This window comes from Cryptomeria japonica, chromosome 5, assembly GCF_030272615.1.
Source record: "Cryptomeria japonica chromosome 5, Sugi_1.0, whole genome shotgun sequence".
Classification (NCBI taxonomy): domain Eukaryota; kingdom Viridiplantae; phylum Streptophyta; class Pinopsida; order Cupressales; family Cupressaceae; genus Cryptomeria; species Cryptomeria japonica.
Genome location: NC_081409.1, coordinates 174,947,772 through 174,959,051, shown reverse-complemented (window position 1 = coordinate 174,959,051; position 11,280 = coordinate 174,947,772).

Here is an 11,280-nt window from a genome sequence, read left to right as displayed (position 1 = left end):
AAGTGCAACATTTGCAAAAATGTAAAAGTGCAGAAATTGCACGTAAAGTTGTAAAAGGGAAGATGAAGGGTCATAAAGGTAGTTGGATAGTTTATAACTACCAAAGAGTCTATAAATATATTTTATTGGTCGAACCAAATCATTATTGGAAGAATAGAGAAGAAAGGAGAAAATTTTGGATACATTTTGGTTCATTCTACTATTGTTATTTTGGTTGGCTTTCTAGTTTTTGTGTTGGTTCCAGGCCTTGTATGACCATTTATGGCCTAGAAATATTTGTATATGTATAATGGATAATTATATATATTAATTACCTTTCTTTTCATTTTTGTTTGGAGTTATTATGTTTAGAAATGAAGAAGATATGAAAGTTTTGGTGAAAGTTGTTAATTGCAGATTTGATACTTCCTGAGAACAGTCACATTGTAGCGTATGGTATGAACTCATATGATATTATTAAGACCTCTAAATAGATTTATTGGAAATATATGTGAATAATATTTTTTTTCCCTTTGGTGTGAGGCATTTTTGTTTCTATTTGTGGAAGTTATGAAGATTTTTGTGAAAGCTGGTTTTAAACTATCCTAAATGGAGTTGCGGGAAAGGGTTTGTACTTATCTTGTGATTTCACCATTGGAAAAATTAATAACTTTAATATTATGAAACTAGACTCAGAGGGCTTTCATTTTAGTATGGTATTGTTTTAGTTTGGTTAAGTATTTGTTGTGAAATATGATGCCCTAGTAGGCAGCAAGCATACATTTTCCAGATTTATGACAGTCAAAATTGGTCTCGGTGCAGAGATGATAACATTTTATTTCACCGTTGGATCTTTATGAATTTTGGATATGTTGTTTATAATACAGTTATTCAGGGTCTGACCGAAGGGATTGATATTTTATTTATTGTTAAAAAGTTATAGACGTCTATGTATAGGTCTATCCAAAGGGGTAGCAAGTTGGCAAGTTTGATACCTAGATTAAGTTTTCTTGATTGATTGATTGTTGAAGAATGATGAAATATGCCTCTAATGAATTGTTATCATGATTAAAATATCGATGGATCAACGTGATCCTAGAGTTGTGATTGGTTTTTCAGGATGCCTCTGCATCAGATTTGCAACCAGTACAAGATGCTCTATCGGTCAACAGAAGAAGAATACTCTACTAGCAAAGGGTTTTACCAGTATGTGTTTTCCAGACTGACTGCGTGTTGGTAGGCCATGTATTGATTGGTGTGATGTCATGTGGAGCTGAGGTGGCAAGTGCGTCGTGGTTGGTGAAACTTCATCGATAGGGTTGATGAAATAGATATTCACCATTAATGAAGGAAATGCAAATCAAGGGATGGCATCAGACTCATTGCGGCTTGAGGAAGAAGGAATGACGGAGTTAGATCAAGGGAGCAGTTGGCGCCTAGATCGAAGAAAGAAGATTGGATTGAAAGAATACCTCAAGAAGGAAACAACAAAGGTATTAATAGTAGTTTTATAAATGTAGATCGAAATAATGGATCGTGTTTCCCTTATCTGGAAAAAAGTATTTTAAAAAGGCGTGCAAATGGCAAAGATGGAACAATGGACATCAAGGTGATCAGATCGTGTAGGATCTGATTGGATTTGGTTTTCCTCGAAGATGGTGAGGAAACCATAACCATCAAAACTTTGAATTTCATTTTGGCGGGAAATCATTCGATAAGAAATGAGAGCTATGGACATAAAATGTGTTGATGTAGTGAAGATTGTGTGGTGAAGAGAATAGAGAGGAAGCAAGGAGAAAAATTGAAGAAGGAGATCTGAGGAAGTTGCAGAGTAAGAGAAAGCAAGTAAACTGGTGAGAGGATTCTATTCTACTGGTAGAGTGTGATACCGGTGATTCGCAGAGAGTGAGGTGTAGATCCAGTAGAGAAGCAGCAGGTGCAGAGCAGGAAGAAGAGTGAGTCGTCAAAGGAGAGAAGGCACTTCATTGACAGAGTAAGACAATTGATAAGGTTGCAAGATTCACTTGTAACATTATAACAATCTATGTATTTGAAGTTTACATTGTGAACGCTGAGTTGTAGCTCGGTGCAGGGGTCATTGCTCCTTTGGGTTATAGCCCATAAATTTGATAGGGGTTGTAGGTCCTTAGGTTGGTGCCCTAAAGTTAGGGGTTGGTTCTCCTTGGGTTTGTGCCATAAACTTTGTAACTATGTTTTATTGTGAGGTTGGATTGGAGTATTAGTCTCCAACAACATTGCTCACTGAGGTTTTTCCTATATTGGGGTTTCCTCATAAATCGAGTGTTGTGAATCTCTTATGTGTGAGTGATATTTTTTTTTTCTCTCTTGCCTTAATGGTATGAATGTTTAAGTGGCTAAAGAGTTAATTAATTATTCAAAAGAAGATTAGTAAAGATAAAAATTAGAAACTACTGATTCACCCCCCTCTCAATGGTATTTTGTGTTCAACAAGAGATGACAACAAAAACAAGAGAGAAAGTATTAAGTGGTCCTTTCCTCCTACTGGTTAGATCAAAGCTAATTTTGATGGGGCGGCCAAGGGAAACCCAGGGCTAGCAGGGTGTGGGGGAGTGATAAGTAATAAGGCTAGCTATTGTATTGCAATAGTGACACTCCCCATGGGATCATAGACTAACCACTTAGCCAAGGCCATGGCTTCTTACCAAACTCTTTCCCCAGTTAAATCGATGGGATTTAATAAATTCTAGCTTGAGGGAGATTGTAATAATATAGGTCAATGTCAAAAGGGCATATCCTCCTCTTCATGGACCATAACGAATATCATATCTCAAGATAAGGAGATAATCAACTATTTCAAGCTATGTGTTGTGTCTAACAATTATAAAGAGACTAATACTACTGCTAATTGGGCTACCAGTATGGTCATTCGTACTGATCACACTATGAGCTGGAGAGGTGAGATAGATCTTCCTTATGAGGAGCATGCACTCGTCATTTATGGTAGAGTGCATGGTTATGAGGGAGTGATAAGAAATTATGAAAATGCACTGATCAATGAAAAATAACATATGAATCGGAAAGAGAGGCACTCGAATATTGAGCTGGCGTTTAATGTAGACAAGCCTCTGCACATTTTGTGGGTGCACATTTCTATTTTGAAGACCTTCCTGCTCTGCACTTTGATCTTTGTTTTTTCTCTATTTTGCACTGTGGAGGATAAGAAGTATTTGTTTGCAAACACCATGGGAGTTAATAGGAAAATAATTGAGTCACTCTCCTATGATGAATGGAAAGACAAGTCGAAGGCTTGGGCTATTCTGCAAATGAATAAGATGACAGGGAATATGGAGAGAATTGTAGGAAAAAACCCTACCGTGACCAAAATTTTCAAAAAGAATTGGAAAGATAGAAAAATTACCATAGGAAGAAGAAAGGTTGAAGTTGACAAAGGGATGATCACAAAAGTTACTGGTATGCCGATGGAAGGCAGAAAGTTTTATAGAGATAGGAAGGTCACTGAAGCTTCTATCAAGCGATTCCCGAAGGAGGAGTCTGAGAAAACCAAGTTGGTGAAATCTGGAAAAACCTACTACTCACCGAAATTGATAAAGACTGTATGGAGGTGGATTTAGTCTGCTGTCATGCAATATGTTACTCTTGATAGTAGATACTCTCATGTATACAGTTATCACTTTGTGCTTCTGAATCATTTTTCCTCATAAAGATCTGGTGTCTATTCCCTTCTATTTGTTTAGCTCCCTTAACACTAGTATTAAGGATTTTAGGGCTCACCCAAATAGTAACCCTCCCATGCATGAAGGGTTAATGTTGCTTTTATACAACCATCTCAAGGCTTCCTCTATGCAACATTCTATCACCAAGATTTCAGATTCAGATGATGAGTTTGAGAACTCATATGAAAATGAAGATGATGGGTTTGATATTGAGTGGGAAGATGATGTTGATAGGATTACCCCTGCTAAGGGTTCTAGCAAGGAGAAGGACAAATATTTGACTTCTCAGTCTGGAAATAAGAAACCTAGAAAATGGGTTAAAGGAAAAAGAAGTAAGGTTTAGGAGGAGGAAAACTAACTTGAAGATGATGAAGATGATGACGAGTGGATGGAAACTAATAGTGATTATGTTACCCCTCTGCTAAAGAAGAAAAATAAGTGGAGCCCTATCATCACTAAAATCAACCCAGATAAAGGGAATAATTCTCTTAATTCAATCCAATCCTCAGGACCCCAATAAATCAATAGATGATGTGGAAGAAGATGGGAAGATGGTGAAGGAAGGTGATACTCTACCTCCCAATACTACATATGTTAATGTGGAGACCCTAGATAATTTTTCCCTTGAGATCAACAATGATTGCAGAAACTCTCCTTTAACCATGCTGAATACCATGAAGAGTAGGATTATGGAGTTCTGCAAGGTTATTGATAGGATATGTTTGGAGATCAACAGTTTGAAGAATAAGTTGGAGGATTCATCCAGGAAAGTGAATACCTTAGAAGCTATTGGAACAGGTAAACTCGGTACCCTACCTAACTACCTAAAGGAACTGACTAAAGCCATCAGCGATGCAGAGGCTATCACTAGAGCATATGGCTCTCAATTTAAGGTTGTGGAGGATAGATTCAATAATTTGGAGAAGTGGGTTCTCAATCATGAGAACACCCTGAAGAAAATTGGAGAACAAAGCCAAAAAATTCTGAAATCCTCTAACGATAGCTTCAATATGATGATCAACAAACTGGAACAAGTCCAACAGGAAAATAACACTATTGATACTATTGAGCATAAGGTGCTAACTCTTGAAGGGGGGACTACTGGTCATGGAAAAGGAACTCGTGCTAGTACTAGGAAGATGACCCATCATGCCAAGGAGCTAGAGGATTTGAATAGTGTTGCTGCCTATATGGTCCTTCAGGAGCAAGAAGCAATGGAGCTTATTATAAACCTTTCCTAGGGTCTGTTTCTCATGGTTGTCCCTTAGTTTTCTCTATGTTGTCTATATCCCTCTTTTGGCTTCTTGTTGGTTTTATGTCTTTGTCAATTGTTTATTTTTTGTGTTTAGATCTTTCTAGCTGGTCTTTAATGCCATATCCTTTTATTATCTTCCTATAAAAGGGTTTTGGGGCCCCTTCAAAACCTTCTTTTCACTTAATCAAAAACAACCTAGAAGATTTGTGAGAATTAGAGTAAAACTAAACATGATTTTATTTACCAATAATGTAGTGTTCACAAAAATAAAACTCAAGATTACAATCATCGAGCCCCTCTATGAAGCATTTATTTTTTAGGGTTTTGAGACCCTTCTTACCAATATGGCCAAGTCTTTGGTGCCATAATATTGTCTTCTCCATTGGGAGTTTCATCTCCAAAGGATTGGCACCCTCAGGAACCTAGAAAAAATAAACATCAGATGTAGAAACAATAGTCCTCTTCACATAGCAATCTTATGGTGATGATGAATAATCTAGAGCCCTCTTCTTGGACTCTATAGAAGCACTATTTCATTGTACATTGCATGCATCTAGCTTATACAGGGTTTCTATCCAAACACCCCTAGAAAGAACTATAGAGCCTCTAGTCATCTTGCATCCACCTTTGTAGAAAACAACCCGCACACTAACATAACTCAAATCACTTACAAAGAGTATATTTCATGACAAACCCAGGATATACATTACACCAATGATCCCCTTCACTTTGCCATTAGGGAATATAATCTTTACTCTTCCACAACCAACAACTTTTAGATGAGAATCATCACTAAGATAGACCTTCTCACCATCATATTCTTCATTCTTTAAAAACCAACCCCTATATCGGGTTATGAGAAAAGATACACTTGAATCTATCAACTACATATCTTCTGATGCATGTGTAGCCAAGGTTGGGATAAATGCTTCACCATCTTCTTGAGAGAATTTGTTTCAATTTAAATCGATGGGTTTCATATTCTTTTTATTTTTCTCCTCCTTACATTTTTTTTGAAATGGCAAGTTTTACTGTAATTCCAACATTTTGCCTTGGACTTTCCAAGAGACTTGGATGTCCCATGGGATTTAGATATGCCTCTTTTATCTTTCTTGTCCTTCTTCTTGTCTTTCTCTTTTGATCTACCATGAACAATGAGAGCCTCCTTAGCTAAGTTAGAAGTCTTCCTCCACATCTCTTCAAAAAGTATCAATGCTACCACCTCATCCATCTTGAACTTAGTGGTTGTACTATCAATAGCCATAACAAGGTGGTCCCATGAGTTAGGAAAAGAACACAAAAAAAGCATGTAAAGATCCTTCTCCTCGATCTTTTTACCAGCAAAACCCAACTAACCAACAATCATATTGACTGCATTGAGATAATTAGAAGGGGATCCTCCATCTTTCATCTCCATAGAATACATCTTCCCTCTCATAAAAGTCTTGTTTACTAGGGATTTATCCCAATAAACATCTCCAAGCTTCTTCCAAAGACCTTTCATAGGCTTCTATTGATGGAAATTCACTAAAATGGAGTGCAATAAATAGATCCTTATAAGACCCTTAGCTTTTCGATCCATCACATCCCAAACCTCCCGTGCTATGTTATAAGGTTTTGTTATAGATATTGCAGCCCATAAATCTTGATCCATTAGCATATCCTCCATTTTCAACTTTCAAATTTTGAAGTTGTTCCCATTAAACTTCTCCATATTAAATTTTATGAATGTGCTTGTCATCTTCTTCTTGCAATAAGATTCTGAAAATACTCTACAAAAGATCCCACTTAAACAAAGATCAGTATAAAAAAACATTCTACCCAATAATGAAACTAAAAATGGCCAGGCTCTAATACCAACTGAAAGGAAGTTAAGGCATGGAAAAAAAATCCTAAAACTAATCTAGTTGGTGGAGATAGTGCAAAATTTTCTTTAGAAATCTTAATTATTACAAAATAAGAAACACGTTTACAAGGACATAAATAACATGCATAAAGATTATACCATATAACACAAGATATATTGTGGGGAAAACCCTTTCAAGATAAAAACCCCAAACTCCAAATGAAAAGTGCTTTTTTATTACTGAAACAATAGTTACAACACATTAGCTATAAACTTCTTCTTCAACAGGAGTCCTCAACAATCAATCTAACACACACTAAATCTATTAGTCTCAAAAGAACTCATGGATAATCAATCAAGTTATATATAATATTTTTAACTAAGGAAATTTATATTTAAATATGTACAAAGTTTAAGTTCTGTCATGTAACACAATTCATTATAACAATTGGATATCCAACAATAAAAGAATATTTTCAAGAATCATTGAAAATCAAATAGTGAACATTTATAATTCAAGTTCAAAATTGAAATTGTTAGTATTCAAATTATAAATATCTATATATACTTTTCCAAATATTTTGAACATCTTTTATTACATATTGGAATATATTAAAATAATTTTCACTAATTATGAAAGAAAATAAAGGTTATAAATTGGAGATTTTGATGAACATTTAGAAAAGATCTTAAGGAAAATACAAGTCCATTTGTAGAAATTTTATTAAAACATCAGGTACCTTAGCTGACCTATAAACCATAATTATTAATAGTCAAGATCTACTCTAGTCTATATAAAACTATAATTGAGATTTATAATCACATTCTATGAACATTCTAAAGGTGAAAAATCAAATACTATCCAAATACTACAAGATCATAATTTGTAATTCAATATTGTAGATCATTAGTAGCCATCAAACTACAACACATTCAGTTGGAAACCTAGTCATCTCTTCTCATTTAGACCAAGATATAAGCTAGATTTTATTATTAAGATAAATTTAAAAGAAAACTAAATTAAACTTATAAAGATGACTATATAGTTTTCCAAGTATTATGTACTTGTTATTATATATTCAAATATATGAAAATAAATTTCACCATATATATGAAAGAAAATCACCTATGATTTATGCTAGGGTGAGTCACAACTTCTCATGACAAATCAATATTTGCATAGGTAGAAAATATATGTATGGGAAATCACTTGATCAAAGTCTCCAATTGTTACTCCAATTCTATTGGATAAAGTTATTAAAGTTCATCGAACAATTTTGCACTTCACATTTCCTAGGTGGACGGTGGGACTATGGAGTAATAACATAGGATGAGAGTTTAAATTGAAGACCTAGATTTCAATTACTTTAATTAATATTTTAAAAAATCTATGACAAAGCATCTATCTAATCTCACTTTAAAAATCAAAATTATTAACTTTAACATACATTATCTATTCTATTCCATAGTTAATGAACATCAGAAAAGCTCTCGTATTAAAACCATGATTTTATGATCTATTATCATTATAGAATGGAGATATGAAAAAATAAAAAATATAATCACATAATATTATATCATAATATATAATATATAATATTATATAGCATTAAATTATATAAGTATTAACTCTACAATAGTAGACTATTTTTTTTTTCGGTCCATAAACAACCGAAGCCAAAAAAATTATTATTTATAAAATAGAATTTAACATGAGACCGTTAGTATGGGTAGAAAAGAACAGACAAGAAAACCTCTGGTCTTTCCTGGTGCTTAATCAGCCCATAAACCATGTAATAAATCTGACTAGGCAGACATATTTGCCTGTCTACTGCTAGAATAGTAGACCAGTAGACCATTATTAGCCACAAATGTGCAATGCATTTATTTAGAATACTAAACATATTCTTATAATTTGGCCCTAGTTGGAAGGGTTGCATTGGTTTTCAGTATTGGGCTTCCATTGAGTGACTTCAGTTGGAGGGATATATTTCTTGTATTCAAGTTCAAGGCTACCTGACCACCACTAAGAAAGATTATGATCACTTGTTTCTCTCACAAATAGAGTAGCAGAGGGGAGAAAGTGCGAGGGTGTTCTCTTTTTCGCAGCTTCATAACAGAAGAGGAACTTCATGCGTTCATGAAGAGGCTCGCTTTTATGCTTGTATGTACCCTGCAAAACCTCAAAATAGCGGATGTAAGAGTTGCAAATGGGATCATTCCTATTCACATAAATGTTGGGAACCCAACTGCTAACCGCAATGAAATCACCATATAGGCCGAGCAAAATGGTGTCATCTTTCAATCCCGAGCTCACTGCCACCCATTATCTTCTTGTAAACTCACTCCAAAAGACGAAGATAAAGAGAAGTCGGCCCATCACGCACAACTGATAAAGTTCTTTCGACCATCTCAAAGAATTTTATCTCGGGAAGTCTTGGGGAAAAAAAGGGAGGATTGAAGAGATGAGCCTCCATCTTATTTCGCTCTTCTTTCCCCATTTTTCTTGCAACTGCTACGGCAATGGCGGCTCCCAGTGAATGGCCAACAATCCAAATTTGTGAGGTTTATTCCTCTCAATACTCTTTTTCAACTGCTTTAAGCCCTTGTCAACTCTACTAATTGATTTGTGACGTGCATTGACTGCTTTTCAATTGTGGCGAAAATCCTTTCCTATTATATAATTTCCTTTGCGAATTGTACCTCTGAATGCAACAACTTCTGAGGGAGGCTTACCTTCAGCTTCGCCTCCTTCGTTTGTTCCATCCCACTGGAAAATGGCTCCAAATATTGTTTCATCTTTTATCGTTTCCTTAACCTTGAATTTAAGTAGACTGCACCATTACTTCACCATTTCTTCCTTTTTCTTGACCATTTCTTCCTTTCCATTTCCCTTTTCAAGTTGGTATACAACATTCACCAGACATGCAGCGATGCGTCTCTTGGCGTTGGGATCTCCCCTGCCATTTTTCCATTACAAACAAGAATCATTTTCATAGTTTATCAAACTACCAGAAATTATTAGGAACATGGTCAATAGTTTATTCTATAAACATATTACTGTTTAGAATTAAATATGTGAAATGATAAAATATAAATAATTGTAGAAAAATGATTAAAATGAAACGGGGCTAAACGTAGAAAAATGCAGCCTATTGGAAAGAAACACAGGTATACGTAGAAATATTGATAAAATCTAAATCAACATTGCGGACCTACAAATCTCCTTAGAAACCGAGAAATGACGTTTTGCCCGTCAAATAAAAAAACGATGTGCTTCTATGTTACCGTGTTTGGAACATAGATTTCCTTAGAACAATTATACGTTCAACCATAGAAAAACATTTTCAAGATATATTGAGAACCAGTTACCAGCAATTTCATATTTAGAAAATAACATTGCTAGTATTCAACTTCAACTCGTAATTTTTCTCAGCCTTGCAACATAATATAAATATTAGAAAGGAAACTTGAACAGGAAATTGAATTACCGATGGCAACTTCTATTAAGACTATTATTTCTAACCGAGAAAAAGAAAGGAAACTGAAATCTCTATGACTTAAAAATTGATAGTTCAATCTGAGAACTTTTCTCTGTAAGTATTACCAGTTGGGATTGGCGAGGTCAAGAATGTCTTGGACTTTTTTGGCGTCTTGATCAGCCATTGCAGGTGGACAAGAGATAAGAATAGCTAGTTTGATTACACAAGCCCGTCTACGAGGTCTTATATAATGCCATCTGATTTGATTTCCCAAAGAAGAAGAAGAGAATTTTCGTGAAGCAGAAACTTTGATGAATGGCGTTTTATTCTTAATCTTGAAATATAATTGCCTAAAGAAGAAACTCTATGCAAATCCACTTTGCTTTCTTTCTTATCACATCATTATGATCAAAATCCGTCTTTTCCATATCTGACTTTACTCTTTCATATCTTGATTGCTATCCTAAAATCTTCTCTTCCTCTCTAAGAGTGACTTTGGGATCTTTCTTTTTTATAAACTAAATGCCTACATTCTGACATATGCTCATTGTTTCATTCCCAAGTGCTGGGATGGTAGTTATAAAGCTTCAAAATACCGAAAGATATATGGCGTTTGAATGAGAAGTGACTTAACACAAGATGGCCATGATTTTCTTGAGATGCTCAGATTGCACTCGACCTGTCATTATCATATTGGGAGAATAATTAATGAATGTAAATGAGAGAGCGTGGGTCAAGATAAACATTGGCATGAAGTTTGCAATGAGTTTCCAATATTTTGTCAGGTATAAAGTTACAATTCGATATTGGACAATATCCTACGCTATGTGTAGGTTTAAAGTAGGTATTGGTCGTCTTGGTGCACATGGAGATGGTGTCTAGCAACAACATTCTTGATTCCACCATTCTTATGGGGTCCATATTACACTTAGGAACACGATGTAGGTGTATTTCAGTTTAGGTGCAACTACTTCATGTTTTAGGCTATTGGTATTTCTGAGT